We start from the raw sequence: 14,527 nt of genomic DNA, 5'->3' as shown, positions 1-14,527 counted from the left end.
AAATGAGCAGGGATGCAGTTCTCCCTAACCAGGATACAGATCATGGCACCTATAGTGTTCTATTAGTGTTCTAAACCACAGATTTGCTGTAAGAAAATAAATGCCTTTGCAATAAAAACATTTCACTAAAAACCAAAAGATTCTAAAACAAGTATGAAAATTCACTGTCGTTCCATCTCTGTTACCACAAGAGTGACAAGGTCTGTGGTACAGTTTTGACCAGAAAATCTTTTACCACGCTCTTTGTGCTACATTTTTTTTTTAGCCACTTTTTTTTTTTCCAAATCACATCTTAAAACTACAGACTGTGGAAGAATAAATATATTACCTAAATATATATATATATATATATATATAAAATCAGGGCTTGAAAATAGCATATCCATGGATGTATTGGGAGGAAAAAATGTATTCCAGAGCCTTCTCTCAGGAAGGAGTGTGCTTGGCTACTGGAATGTAATATTCATCCATGATATGTTTTTTTTTTCCACTGTTTTTATCTAGAAATAATATTTTCTTTATTAGCTTTCCCTTGAAAATATTCCTCATGAAATTTCCTGAAGATCCTTTCATAGTTGATCATTGTCATTGGCATCTAGTTATGGATATTTACAGAAATGCAAATAATTCTAACCTACCACCAAACAATAAGAAAAGTTTATCAGAACTTTCCAATCTGGAAATAATTATAAATTGAAATAAAATATTGATTACTATTTTCTTTAGGGCCTTTTTGAAATAAAAGAACAGCTTTTTCCTATGCTGCTTAATATGCAGAAATAGATAAAAATCACTTAAATTGTCTACAAGTGCTCAAAATCTCCTCAGTTAAGAACTTCTGTGTCAGTCTGTGCAGGGAAGATGAACATGTGCAGGTCCTAGAGATGAAGAGGATCCAGTACTGGCAGAAAACCTTTGCTAATGCTCTCAGCTGCTGAGTCCAGAACTAACACAGTCCACAGGAAAATCCAAATTACCACAGAAGATGGAGACTTTTTCTACCACTATCCACATGTAGGAAACAACACCCCCAAAGTCAATCCTCTTTTTCAAAAGGAAATACTGGTGTATTCTGTTTGAGCCCAATTCCTTCATAAATGTTTGCTGCTCTTTTTTATTATTATTATTTTGTTTCTCCCATTAAAAAAATAAGTTTCCATCATGTCAAAAGGTGGGACTAAAATACAATCATGGAAGAGTTTCAGCAAGAGAGCACAAGATCACAAATGGTGCAAGAGGCTTTGTTTGCCAATGAACCTCAATTATTTGTAAACTTGAAGCAAAGGCTTTAAAATTTTAAACAAAATCTACTGGCATTAAGTAAAAAAATTTTTAAAAAAGCAACATCTCACTACACTCTGATCAACAGCATTCAGATAAAACGAGGAGAGAAATCTCCAGGAGGGGCTAAGACATCCCCCTGGAAAAGGAATTCTGGATTCCAGTCTCTGCACCAACAGGTTGGGCTCTGGGTAAAACAGAGCTCTCATAGGAAGAAAACCACTCATAAAACCTGGAATATTGCCATTTTACCCACCTCGTGTCAGCTTCTTTAAATTCCATTAAATTACAAGTTAAGAGGCTAAAAAAGTAATCTCTTCCAAAATTAGAATTCCTGTTACAGAAAGTCAGCTGTACTGGGACAGGGGAAAGGGAGAGGAAGGTTTCTAATACCAGTGACAGAAAAATCCATGTCATATTAACTTATTTCCCATTTTTAAAAAGCCAATAACCTCTGAATCTATATAAATTGCATGAAAAAATGAAGAAAAAAATAATAATAATAAACTTTTACCTTATTAAAATACCTGTTTTTCAGTAGGGCTTTAAAGCTGGTTTATTTTAAACTGATTAACCGGTTAACTGGTTTATTTTAAATATCTTACTTCACCTAGAGTGGTACAGAAGAAAGAACGTCTCCATCAGCTTCTGTTACTAATTAATGCAGAACTCACCCAAAATTCTGTACAATTATCAAATATATCACTTGATAATTACCATAAGCTCATTTGGCAGCCTTGTAATGATCCTGGTTTTGTGATCACACTAGGGAACCTTGCTCTCTTATTAAAGAAGCTTCACACAGTCCTACCACATATCTCTACTGGAATAACAGAACTTCACTAATTAATAGTTCATTCCCATCCTGAATTAAGGCCTCCTTACCCAGCTCCAGCACCACAAAAGAAAGGTGAGGATGTCTTTGCTAAAAGCAGAAAATTTTATTAGCATGGATTTCCCTTTGGCAGAGGCTGTGTGTGGGCAGGGAATGCCAGAAGTGCAAGGGGATAGAGCTGGATCACACACTCATCAAATCAATCCTGGCAGCAGCTCCAGCTCACACAAGAACATTCCTGGGTCTCTGAATTAAACTGTCCTCCCTACAGATTTTTGAAAAGTTTAAGAGTTGTAATTCTCCCCCTTTGCCTTCTCTTTGCTCAGTATCTGCTCAAATTGCATTAGCTACCCAAGATTTTCCATAACCACGTTAAAAACAAGCATATATTGACAACTCTCGAGGCAAATATTGATAGGCCTTTTTTTCCCCCTTTTTTAAAATTTTTTAATTATCCTGCTAATTCTTTTGGCTTCTCTCTGGTCCCTCATACAGGACAGATGCTTTGGTATTGTGTTTTCAGCACAGATTGGGTGATAAAAGGATTGAGAGCAGCCCTTTGGAGAAAGGCTTGAGGACACGGCACAGGGACTGGACCAGGTGATCTTTAAAGGTCTCTTCCAGCACAAATAATTCAGTGATTCTGTGATTCTACACATTTAAATATCAATGACAGAGGCTGTTGGGAGTTTTTCTGAGGGTGGACAGCATTTGTTTCCTTGTTTTTAATAAACCAAAGCAGGCACAATAAATGCAGCTCTGCAAACATTATGGAAAGCATTCAAATACTTTGCTCTGGTTCTGACAGCTGAAATCAGTGTAAAAGGGTTTCTCTGAAGGATCACTAACTATTTGAAAAAAAAAAAAAACAAAAAAAATCACTGTGCTCCCCTATGCCCCTTGTATTTTCAAGTAAACATTATTTGTTCTTCCCAGTGGCATTTCTTGGATGTGAACAGCTACAAGTTACTCCTCTCTTCTCATGCACTCATAGATCACCAAGGTGCTGGAAACGCTCAAATGACCTGAGCAAAGACAGCCCTGACATTTCAGTGTAAGAGCCTTTTTTTTTTCTGGAAATCAGCTGCCCTTCCACTCCACTGCACTGTCGATTTCTCTGGGGGGTCCAAAGGGTCAGGGTGACCCCAAGAGATCAAAAAGAGTCTTTACTTCCCTTTCCCTAGCCTGACGCTAAAATAGGAGCCTGGAATGCTTCCGATTGTGCTTTCATTGTTGTTTATTTCTTCTTATCTAAACATTCTTTCTCTGACCTGCTGAGCTCTAGCTAGCAAGGAGGCCATAACATTTCTGACCTGAGCCCTGAGTGGCTCCCACATTATATACTCAAAACTACATGTCTATGTTTAAAATTTCTTCACCGATACCTATCATCTATGTTAGACAGTGAATCTCTACCTTAAATCAATAGAAAAGTGCCACCATCACACCAAGACATGGAGGACAAGAAGAAGGGAAAGAAAGTTAGAACATGCCCAAATTCCTCCATCTTGTACCCCCTTGAACCCCATTATAAAAATCCCAAAATTCTACTTTTCCACCCTGTGTTAATTTAAATATCACACTGCTAAAACCCTTGTGACTTATAATTCCTCATACAAAATTGACAGTTTTCCACAGGCTAAAATCAAAGCCACAGATGTTTTTGACTTCATGCCAGGGTCTCAAGACATCCAGGGCAGCCAGAGGGATGTCCTGGACTCCAACACTGCACAATCTCATTTCCTCACTGGCTGTACAATGGTCACCCCTCAAGCACTCAAAATCCTGCTGCTTCTAAAAAAAATTTTGTCGCATCAAAGGAAAAAAAAAAAAAATCATTACAACTGTCTGGAAGCACAAAAACCTCTTTTTCCCAAGTGTGTCATGGCTGGGTTTTCTCTTTTATTTTTTTGTTTCCTTTGACAGAATAGACCTTTCAAAACACCTGGAGAGAGAAAAAGATTGTGTTGGGGGTTACAGAACCAGCACGGCCATGGGAAGATCTAATGTGATGGATTCCCTGCTCCAAATGAGGTAGAGAACAGACCTGAGCACTCTGTTTGTGACCTTCCCTTGGACCATCCAGCAGCAGAGCAAACAGGGATGGGATTTTGCCATACAAATTCCTGGCTCTGCACGCCAAAGACTTAAGTTATGATGCTGCTCTCAGCAGCAGCTCATTAGCTGATCCCACTCCAACTGCAAGGTGTTATTGAGCAAAATACAGGAGAAAATGCTTTCAACAACTATTTTTCATTCACATACAAAACAAAAAAGCAGATAAATTGGATTTTTTTCCATATTTCTGCAGAGGAGAAGATAACTTGCTGGGGTTTTTTCCCATTTTCTAGTGCCACACAAAAAGAAGGGTATTTTTTCCCTATTACACCAATATGTGTGAACACAGATGTTCTGCTGAGCATGATTCAGTCTGTAACATAACTAAATTTTTTGATAATAACTGTTCTTCAATTTTCCCTATCAACTTGAATAATTTGCCACTGTCCTTACCCCATAAATCATAACAGCTTACATAATTAACTCTTGTAATTATCGCCGCACGATTAGCACCAGCTGTCTACCTAATTCATGGAACTGAAATTCTCTTTCTGTTCTGTGTGGATATTTGAATTCTCAATGATGAACAGAACTTTGCCCATCCACACTGAATTCCAGTGGTTTAACCCAGCTTTTTGTACTCCTTCCAGCTCCCCTCAGTGTTTGCAAACACCTGCGGGTTAGAGGCATTCATAAATAAGCAGAAATGTAATGCAGAAATTATTAGCTGGGGTGCTACAAAATGCCAGGGCCACACCTCCCTTTTGGCTGGGAAGCACCCAGATAACTGAGGCAACACTGATTAGAGCCAGGATATTTTATATTTTAATCCAGCGTAACTTGAGGACAGCAAGCAGCTCTGATTCACATTTCTGCTGCCAAACAGTGATTCCTGAAAAAATCTGCATTTTTCTATTCTGCCCACATGATGCACTTTTAAGATGTAATTTGGAGATAGCAAGACCATTGCTGCTAATTTTTATTTTTTCTTATCAGTGCTCCCACCATGGGAAGAGGTTTACATCCTGGCCAATCTGAATGAATATTATATAAGTCACTTTTAAAGTTCTTCAGCAAGTATTAATTCTCAGTGGAATTTCTAGCTATTTGTTATGCTATCAAAAAGAATAAAAAATAAATAAACCACCCCACACTTACTTTCCTTCTACAAATCTTCATGAAAAACTATCAAAAATTTCTACAACAGACATACAAGCCTGAAATATGTTTTCACAAAACATATTGTTAAGAAAAATAAGACTAGAAAACATAATTAAATGAAGAATCATGGTTATGTTCCTCCTACAAATCATGAAAAATGATGCCACAAAAACTTGAAGCATGTTTTCAGTGACTCTCATAACTTAAATAAGAATAAATTCAAATTAAGCTAATATAATAGCTCCCATAATACAATTTGCCTCTAATTTGTAATAAATTAGACACAAAGATTATTAAATTCTCCTTTTGTGACAATTTTCTCCTGTTAATTGGCACTAAAGGACTGTGATGCTATTTAAAAGCCAAATATTAATTCCAGGAGTTACCTGGTAGACAGGAAAAAAGATTTTGTTGATATTCTACTCATGAAAGACAGTAGATTTATATTCCTCAAGTTTCCCAAGGATTTACTTGCTTCTGCACATTACTTGAGGTTCCTCACACCATCCACTTGTCAACTGGTAACTCCAGGAGTTGAACTCTTGGAACTGGCAGCAGAAGCAGGAACATCCATTACAAGATCTCCTCTTAGTGCTGGCAGGATTGCAAAACCTCACTTTTAAGAACTAAATGACCCCATTCCTGAACACGTGTTTCCAGTATCTTGTTAGGATTTTGGCAATTCCAGCTTTTGCCAAGAGAGAAAAGCTGAAGCAGGTGTTTAATTGGAGCAACTACACATTCTTTAGCAAAACCATTGGTTTCATCTGACTCCTAAAAAATCTGTTCAGTGCCTTTAAATGCAAGAAAATGATGAAAGTCAAATTTTAAGATGTTCCTCTGAATGTGTAATTCACTGTGGGTTTTCAAGCACAAAAGCGCTTGATCCCAGTCAAGTTCAACAGCCAAAGACAGCACAGAATCCACAGATTCCCACCATTTCATTTTTTTTAGGTTACACCAAAGCACATTAGGCTGTACCATTTCAAAAATTCATATCTATGGCTTGTGTTAAACATGCATTTTTTCTCATCTCTTTCTTCATTATGCATAAGAGTAGTTCATGATCCTACTAAGATGAAAAGAGGAGCAAGAATTCCTCCCCACACAATGGCCTAATTTTGGCAGGATGACCAGCTTAGGGGCCAGGCCATGAACTGGGGGGGCACAGCATTGTCTTGGGGGTAAGAAATGTGGGTTTGAAGTTCCTCAGGCTCAGCAGAGAAGTGAACCAGGTCTTCTTCCTTCAGGGGTGACCACCTTAACACTTGGGATATTTTATAAGAAGGTGGGCTGCAACATCAGCATGCTTGGGCTTGAGATGAGAAGAATGAGCCATTTTTTAACCCTGAAGGAAGATTTCAAACCAAGTGCAAGCAAACTTGTGCTCTATTAATCACCATGTGATGTAAGCTCCCCTCTGCAGGCTCAGAGTTCAGCATATAAAGTCTGGAAAGGGACGAGATTTCAAAAAGCTCCCTTTCACATCTCTCCCACAATATCTTCTAAATCTCACTCCTAAGCTTCTCTCTTCTCTTCTCCATGTGTTGAAAAGGAGAACTTAATCATGTAACTTCTGTTTATGGATCACACTCCCAGAGCTGGGTGCCTAAATGGACTTGGCACCTCCGAACCTTCAAGTCTTCCAAGGCTCTAAATCAAGGATCCTTCTGGGTTTTATATAGCAGAGATTGAATTTTAATTGGAGAAGCATTTGGCAAATCCTTCCTGCTTGTGATCCTGTCACTATCTTCCTTCTGCTTCTCACTGTCCAAGTGAGACAACATCACGTATCCACGTGGGAACTTAAAATGCTGAAACCACCAATGGCAAAGTTAATTGCTCCAAATGCTCATCTCTGTGAAACTCAGCAGTGGTTTAACAGATCACAATGCACAAAACATTCCTTGAAAGAGTAAAACACGAAGTTTATGTTATCCCAGCTAAAAAAAATCAGAAAGCTGGGATCTACCTGATAATCAGTAAATACATATTAAATGCAGTGACCTCAAAGCAGCCAGAAATGTCAACTTCCAGTGCAGTGTAAAATCATCTTGGCAACCACTGAGCAGTAATTGAGGATGAAGTATTTTTTTACATTCAATAACTTTAGTTAATTTCTCATAGTTAATAAGTTATTACTACTGCAAGCCCCTGCTGACATCTGTTATTTTCCTTGTTAATTAAAACAGTAAATGTCACTGATGCCATAAGTGCGTGTGTTTCTGCAGTATTACCAACTTTTAATTTTGGGAAAAACTTTGTTGCACTACTTTTGGATGTAGAAGAAAAGCCATCATCATCTGCAGTTTTCTGTCAGGATATGAAGCCCCAGAAAAAGCTGCCCACGAACTTCATTAATGATAAAATAAAAAGTACAAACCAAGAAGTATAAAGCAATACTTCGTAACTCTAATAACTCCAATTCCTTCCAAAACTGAATACAGCACTAGTAGTCAAGCTTACAAACACATCACATGCAAAACGTGAAATATTTAGTCAATAGCTATGCATTAATAGCACAAAATTAAGTGTTACTCAAAGGGCATTAAAAATAAAAGATTGCTGGTATTATTTATTATGTGGGATAAAATCAACAAGCATGTTTTCATTTTCATACTCTGTTATCAGCATTAATCATTCAGAAATGAAGCCACCTTGGCCTACTATTACTAAGTGGATCCTCAAAATCTGAAAAAAATAAAACCCAAGACAAGGAAAACACACACATCTGTAGTTGAATTAGAACCAAATGCAAGTGCATTTCTACTCATCTCAAAAGTAGCAAATCACAAAAACCTACTTGGGATCACAACCAGCAGCTTTTATTTCTCCAGGTTCTTTAGCAGAACAGAGAATAAATCCAAAGGGTGTCGGGCTGATTCAAGGAAAATATTGCATTTAACCACATGAGGGCACACCACACTAGAGGAATAGAAAAACTCCTGTGAAATCCCTGGATTCCTTGTTCTTGTGTTGTTTTACTGGATCTATAGGAGAGCACCAGCCTTGGCACTGTAAACAGCACACGCCTGACAAAGGGAAATTCTTGGCTGATATTTAACATGCTATTTTCTTGCCACTTGTCGTTGGTTTAAAAATCTGCTAGCAATCTTAAAAGCAGCAGTATTTAGGATGTAGTTATCAAGGGAACTCAACCACAGAGCAGGCAGCAAGTTGTACTGGCTAGGGGGAAAAAAAAGGAAGGAAAAAGGAAAAGTGAGATAGCAATTGCTTTAGTGAGGTTCTACAGCTTTTCATAACCAATTCTGGGGTGGTGGACTCTCCATCCTTTGAAGTGTCCATGGCCAGGCTGGAGGCAACTTGGAGCAACCTGGGATAGTAGAAGGTGTCCCTGCCCCTGGCAGGGCTTGGAACTGGATGATTTCAATATCCCTTCCAACCCAAACCATTCTAGAATTACACTGAGGGAATAAAACACCTTCAAGTTTTATTTCCTACCTTACTAGATACCACATCTGGAATAGAAATTTCAGTATTATCTTTCTTTAGGTTTTTTCTCCAATGACTCAGACACTGTACGAGGAGAAATAACACAAAGGGATTTAAATAATCCTGAACTGGATACCAAAATAAGAGAGCAGGCAACTACAAAGGCAGGTAGAACAATATTTAAGTTTCTCACAGGCAGCTGATCTCCCCAGGCTTCCAGCAGCCAAAAGAGAGACACTGGTGCTCCAACTGATGGAACCACCAGGAGTTGCTCCCTCAGGGTAATGTTATTGTTTGTGAACTGCCCTAAAAAGCACTGAAAACAATCTCATACATCACTAAATACCAAAGGCAAACGATTCCCAGGAGTTTCTGTTTCAGTTAATGTAAAGTACTGTAAGTGAAGGAAGTAAAATACTTCAGACATATGTGGTGAGTTAGTGCTCTGGTTTCTCTGTAACAACTAATATATCTTTTTTTAATGAAAACCTTGTCCATAAAGAACAGCAGAAAACAGAAGCAAGCAATCTTCCACTCTCTATATACATAGATTAAATCAAAACTCCCCCAGAACTGATACTACTTAATTTTCTGGGGGGTGTATTCTGAATGGTAAGAATAATAATGAAATTAACTTCTTCTTCATGCTGTTCCATTGAACTCAGGCTTGTTATGAACAGCAAAGAGTATCCTGGTGAGATTGCAAATCCAGAGCACCTATGAATTCTCACTCAGGAAGAAGAGAATATTCCCTGAAGGGTGCTTTATTTAGGTTGTTTATTTTGCACATTTCACACACTGTATAAAATCTCCATCGCCAACTTAAAAATTCTCAAATTAGCACAGAATCACAGAATATCCTGAGCTGGAAGGGACACACAAGCATCATTCTGTTCAACTCCTGGCCCTGCAGAGGCATCCCAACAATCCCACCCTGTCCCTGGGTGTGTTGTCCAAACACTCCTGGAGCTCTGGCAGCTTTGGAGCTGTGCCCATTCCCTGAGGAGCTGGGCAGTGCTCAGCACCCTCTGGAAAAGGAACTTTTCCCTGATATCCAACCTAAACCTTCCCTGGGACAGCTCCAGCCACTCCCCTGGGTCCTGTCACTGTCACAGGGAGCAGGGAAGCTGCAGCTCCTGACTCTCTCCAGCTGAACAAGCCCAGTGACCTCAGCCACTCCTCGTATGGCCCCCCTAGAGCCTTCACCATCTTTGTAGCTGTTACATACATCATCATAACTCCAGTTAGGCTGGAAGGGACCTCTGGAGTATCTAGCCCAGTTCCTCCACTAAGCAGGGCCACCTTCAAAGTAGGATAAGGATTTGTTCCAGTACTGCAGTGTCTGGTTTACTCATGAGCCCCCAAAAGGACTCATTACTGCAGATGTGGTCTTAGAACTGCTTAGAGAACTCTCTGTTCCCTTCACTCTCTGTTATTCTCATGCTGAACCCATCACAACAGCTCCATGTTGACGTGGCTCTCCAGTCCCATGTTCTGAATTTTCCAGCAGGATTCTCCATTCTCCCTGCAGGGCAGTGCCCAGTCAGCCTCTACCCAGCCCATGTCACACCACCAGGTGACTCCATCCCCCTGCAGGACCTTGCACTGGTTTTGCTGAGCTTCCCTGGGTTCTGCCAGCCCATTTCCCCACCTGCTGACACACTCCTCATGCCAGCCCTACTTCTTCAGCATATTGACCTTCCTCCCAAATTGCAGCTGTCTGGAAATTTACTGAGGATGCAGTTCACCTCACTGCCCAGACCAATGACAAGACATTAAACAAGGTCAACTTGACCCCAAGCCCTGCAAAATTCCCTTGCAATTGGTGGCCATCAATTTTCCACCCCTACTATTGAAGTCCAGAAGTCCAGCCAATTTTTTACCTCCTCTGTAGTCCCTGTTATCTCCTGAACATTGTAGAGAAACCAAGAAGACAAAGCCTGTATTTCATCTGCAGTTAGAAAGCAAAGCCTATATTTCATCTACGTTTCTCTCTATTGTGTGCCTCTTGCACAGCAACACAGGAAAAAAAAAAAACCTACCCTAAAAAAAACCACCAGGGAAAGAACAGAACTGTGTTATTACAAACAACTTGTGTGAGAGATTTGAAGGAGTCTGTGGAAAGGCTGCTTAGGATCTTTTTGGTTTGATTTTCTTTTTTTTTTAATGACAAGTGACTGAGCTTTCAAGACATGAGACTCAAAGCTATCTTTTGATGGTCATGCACAGGGTGTATCTGCCATTGGAGATCAACCACCTCATCCACTTAGGCTGGGGGTGGTCTCACATCACTCTCCAGTACAGCATATTTCATGAATTACAAGGGTATGGTGCTAAGCTGGCACACAAACATGGAATCATAGAATCATGGAATGGTTTGGAAAGGACTTTAAAGACCATCTGGTTCCAAACACCTCCCACTATCCCAGGTGGTTCCAAGTCCTGTCCAGCCTGGCCTGGGACACTTCCAGGGATCCAGGGGCAGCCACAGCTTCTCTGGGAAACCTGTGCCAGGATCTCACAGGGAAAAATTTCTTCCCAATATCCAGCCTAAACTTCACTTTTTTCAGTCTAACCCATTACTTCTTGTCCTACCACTGCGTTCCTGATGAAGAATCCCACTCTGGCTTCCCTGCAGCCCCTTGGATACTGAAAGCTGCTGTGGGGTCCGCACACAATCTTCTCTCCAGCCCCAGCTCTCTCAGCCTGTCCTCATAGGAGAGGTTCTCTGGTCTCCTTCTCAACTTGGTAGCCTCCTCTGGACTTGTTCCAACAGTTCCATGTCCTTCATATACTGAGGGCACCCGAAATGTACCCAGCACTGCAAGTGGGGTCTCAGGAGAGCAAAGGGGGAGAATCACCTCTCTCCCTCGACCTGCTAGCCATACTCCTTTGGATGCACATTTATTTTGGAATTTCATCACTGGGGACCTGCCAAGGCAGAACAGATGCTAATTCAAACAGCCTGTTGTTCAGAGACAGAATTCCAGACGTGGCAAAAGAGAACATTTCCAGAAACCTCCTTTGGTCAAACTTGAAGTAAGCACTGGCTTTCTCCCAGGCTTCTCCAGGAACTGATCCATCTCTGTCCTCCTCCTGCTGTTCTAGATCTTTTTTTTGTCAGAAGAACAGAGAGCAACAACATCATCCCACACAGAACTAACAGCCACTTCTGTCCCACACACTCCACAGACAGATCTAGTTGAGGAGACATCAACATTTCTTTTTTTCCCCCTTTGTTTGTTTCAACAGAACCATGAGTAATTCACGTAATTATGCCACTGCATATGGCACCCAAACCTTCCTATCACCCCAGCAGCAGCCATTTGTCTGCCTACCTGACCCCTGGATTTGGGGTTGTGTTTTTCTCCCCCATAGCAAAGTTCAGGCTGTTTTCCTCTCCTGCTGCAAATTAAAAACTCCTTCCTAACCCACTGTCTCTTGCCAGTGCCACCATCAGCATTGATTTTCTGAACAGCAGCACGATACCAGTAACTCTGGATTAAACTTAACCCTGCGGTGAGGGAAACAGCAAAATCACAAAATTTGAAGGGCTATAACCTCAACTGGCAGTGACAGCCAAGTCTCAGAAATGTAAAAGAAAAGAATCTGATATATATTCCCAGCACTAAGTGGCAATTGGCAGAACAGAACAGCAGGTGCCAAAGAGAAGTTGGTGTGTCTGAAACACAAAGTGACATTAAATTGGTTTTCAGCTCATTCTGACTAAAGCAAAGAGACACAAAATAAGCTTTTTACTAAAACCCAAATGCATTAATTAACACTAAATATATGGACTTCAGGCTGCATTTGTAAGAATAAGCTATTTAACAGAGATGTCATCCTTAACAGCATATAATTCCATACTACATTTTAAAAACAATTATCTCAGTAGGCTATTACTGCTAAAAATTAAAAAGGAAAAGAACAGATCTTTTCAGTCAGCTTCTTAACAAGCACGTCTAAACTGCTTTCTTTAATTATTAAAAGGAAAGCCTTTAAAAAATGCCAAAATTCTCCAACACAACTGTTAGAGTACACAAAGCCCTGTAACACAAATTTCCTTTGCCACAAAAAACTGCTCAGGCAAAGAATGGTTGTTCTTCACAAATGCTACTTAGAAATGTTGAAAACCACCCGACATTAAGCCCTTGGGGATGCAGTTTAATTTCTCTGCCTTCGGAGCAATGCATAAAGTCAGTAGAAATCTGTACATCTCTAAGTAGCAAAAAAAAAATAATAAAACCTGCAAGGATTGACTCACAAAAAGTCCAAAAATTTGCAAATAAATACAGCTGAATGTACAATATGAGAAGTTTTAAGGCAGTTACCATAGGGAATGTAACAGCTGGTAAAAATACCATCCATTGTATAACTTAGGAGACTCCAGAGAATGGGAATAGTAAAATTAAGATTAGTATCTATGAGTGGTTTGTTAAGTACCACAGTCAAAGCAGACAAAAAGGATTAAAAGAACAAGCATTTAGTCAAACTAAACATAAAAATTCTTCCAGTCTGCCACTTGAAAGCTTGCACATTAGGCTAAGTACTGCTCCTACTGCTGCTTCAAGGAGCATGTTTATACTTGGGTTGGGTATTGTTTGTGTTCTTTTATTTTAGATATAACAACCTCTTTTTATTAAACAATTTAATTAATTAAAGTTTAATTTAAATATGAATGCATCTCCTGCATTGTTTCTAGATAAATTCTCTTTTTTTGCTGTAAAAAATATGAATATCATTATCAAGAGAGGAAGAAAATACCTGATTTTCCCTCTTCCTTTTTTTGGTGGGTTTTTTTTTTTTGTGGTTTTTGTTTGTTTGTTTGGGTTTTTTTTTTGTTCTTGAGTTTTTTGTGGGTTCTTGTTTGTTTGTTTGTTTGTTTGTTTGGGGTTTTTTTTGTTATAAAGAACACAGTTCTGAGTCCACAGAGAAAATATTCCCTTATAATTTTAAAGGGAATTACATTTCTACAGAGTAAAAGATTAAGCCTCATATGTTCTGGAGTGAGTTAACAAAAGGCAGTTTGCTGTTAAATCACTTTAGAAGATAATTCTACATCACTGAACAAAGCCTTCACTAAGATTTATGTATCAAATTCTATAATTTGTTATTTATGGGGATTGTCCACCAGGAAGACAGAATAATGACTTAATTGAAACCAAAACTTTCTTTAATGCAAATGTAGGAAGTTTTGGAGGTGCCACCAGGACAAGAGAGATATAAAAGGTTTTTTATTTGATTGTTACAAAACTGCACAGGAAAGATTCCCTGCCAGAGCTGCCACTGCATCTCCTCTCTCACAAAAACAGCTTTTTTTCTGACCTGCAGCCACAACAAAGATTTTTTTTAAGCAGCAGCACTGGCCCATGATGAACAGCAGTCGATGACTTGCAGCTGCTGGTCCTGCTCCACCAGCAGCCACAGCCACACCAGATTTCCACTTGGCTCAAATAAATTCTCTTCTTCACCAACTGATGGAGTTAAACTTGTGCAAAGCCTACTCTGGCCAATTATTGTCAATTTAAAACCAAGAGCAAGCTGCTCAAATGATTTCATATACATGGTAACACAGTGTTAGCAGAACCAAGAGCCCTCATGCAAAGGTTGCCTGCATCACTTCAGATTTAGATGCTGTTTATGATTTAGCTATTCAAAAATTATGATCTTGCACTTTTTCCACTCAATATTGGACATCTTCAAGGCAATTCTCTCTGGGACTCCTGACATTAAAATAAA

The 14,527-nt window shown here is 39.4% G+C and overlaps 1 protein-coding gene across 3 annotated transcripts in view; it reads right to left on the bottom strand.

Annotated features, from left to right (window-relative positions):
* Positions 1-14,527, bottom strand: part of CTNNA2 (catenin alpha 2) — a 465,423-nt gene that overhangs the window by 370,282 nt on the left and 80,614 nt on the right. The window lies entirely within an intron of this gene.

This window comes from Lonchura striata, chromosome 4 (assembly GCF_046129695.1).
Source record: "Lonchura striata isolate bLonStr1 chromosome 4, bLonStr1.mat, whole genome shotgun sequence".
Taxonomy (NCBI): domain Eukaryota; kingdom Metazoa; phylum Chordata; class Aves; order Passeriformes; family Estrildidae; genus Lonchura; species Lonchura striata.
The sequence above is the reverse complement of the archived record's forward strand: the minus strand, read 5'-3'. Positions and strand labels throughout refer to the sequence as shown.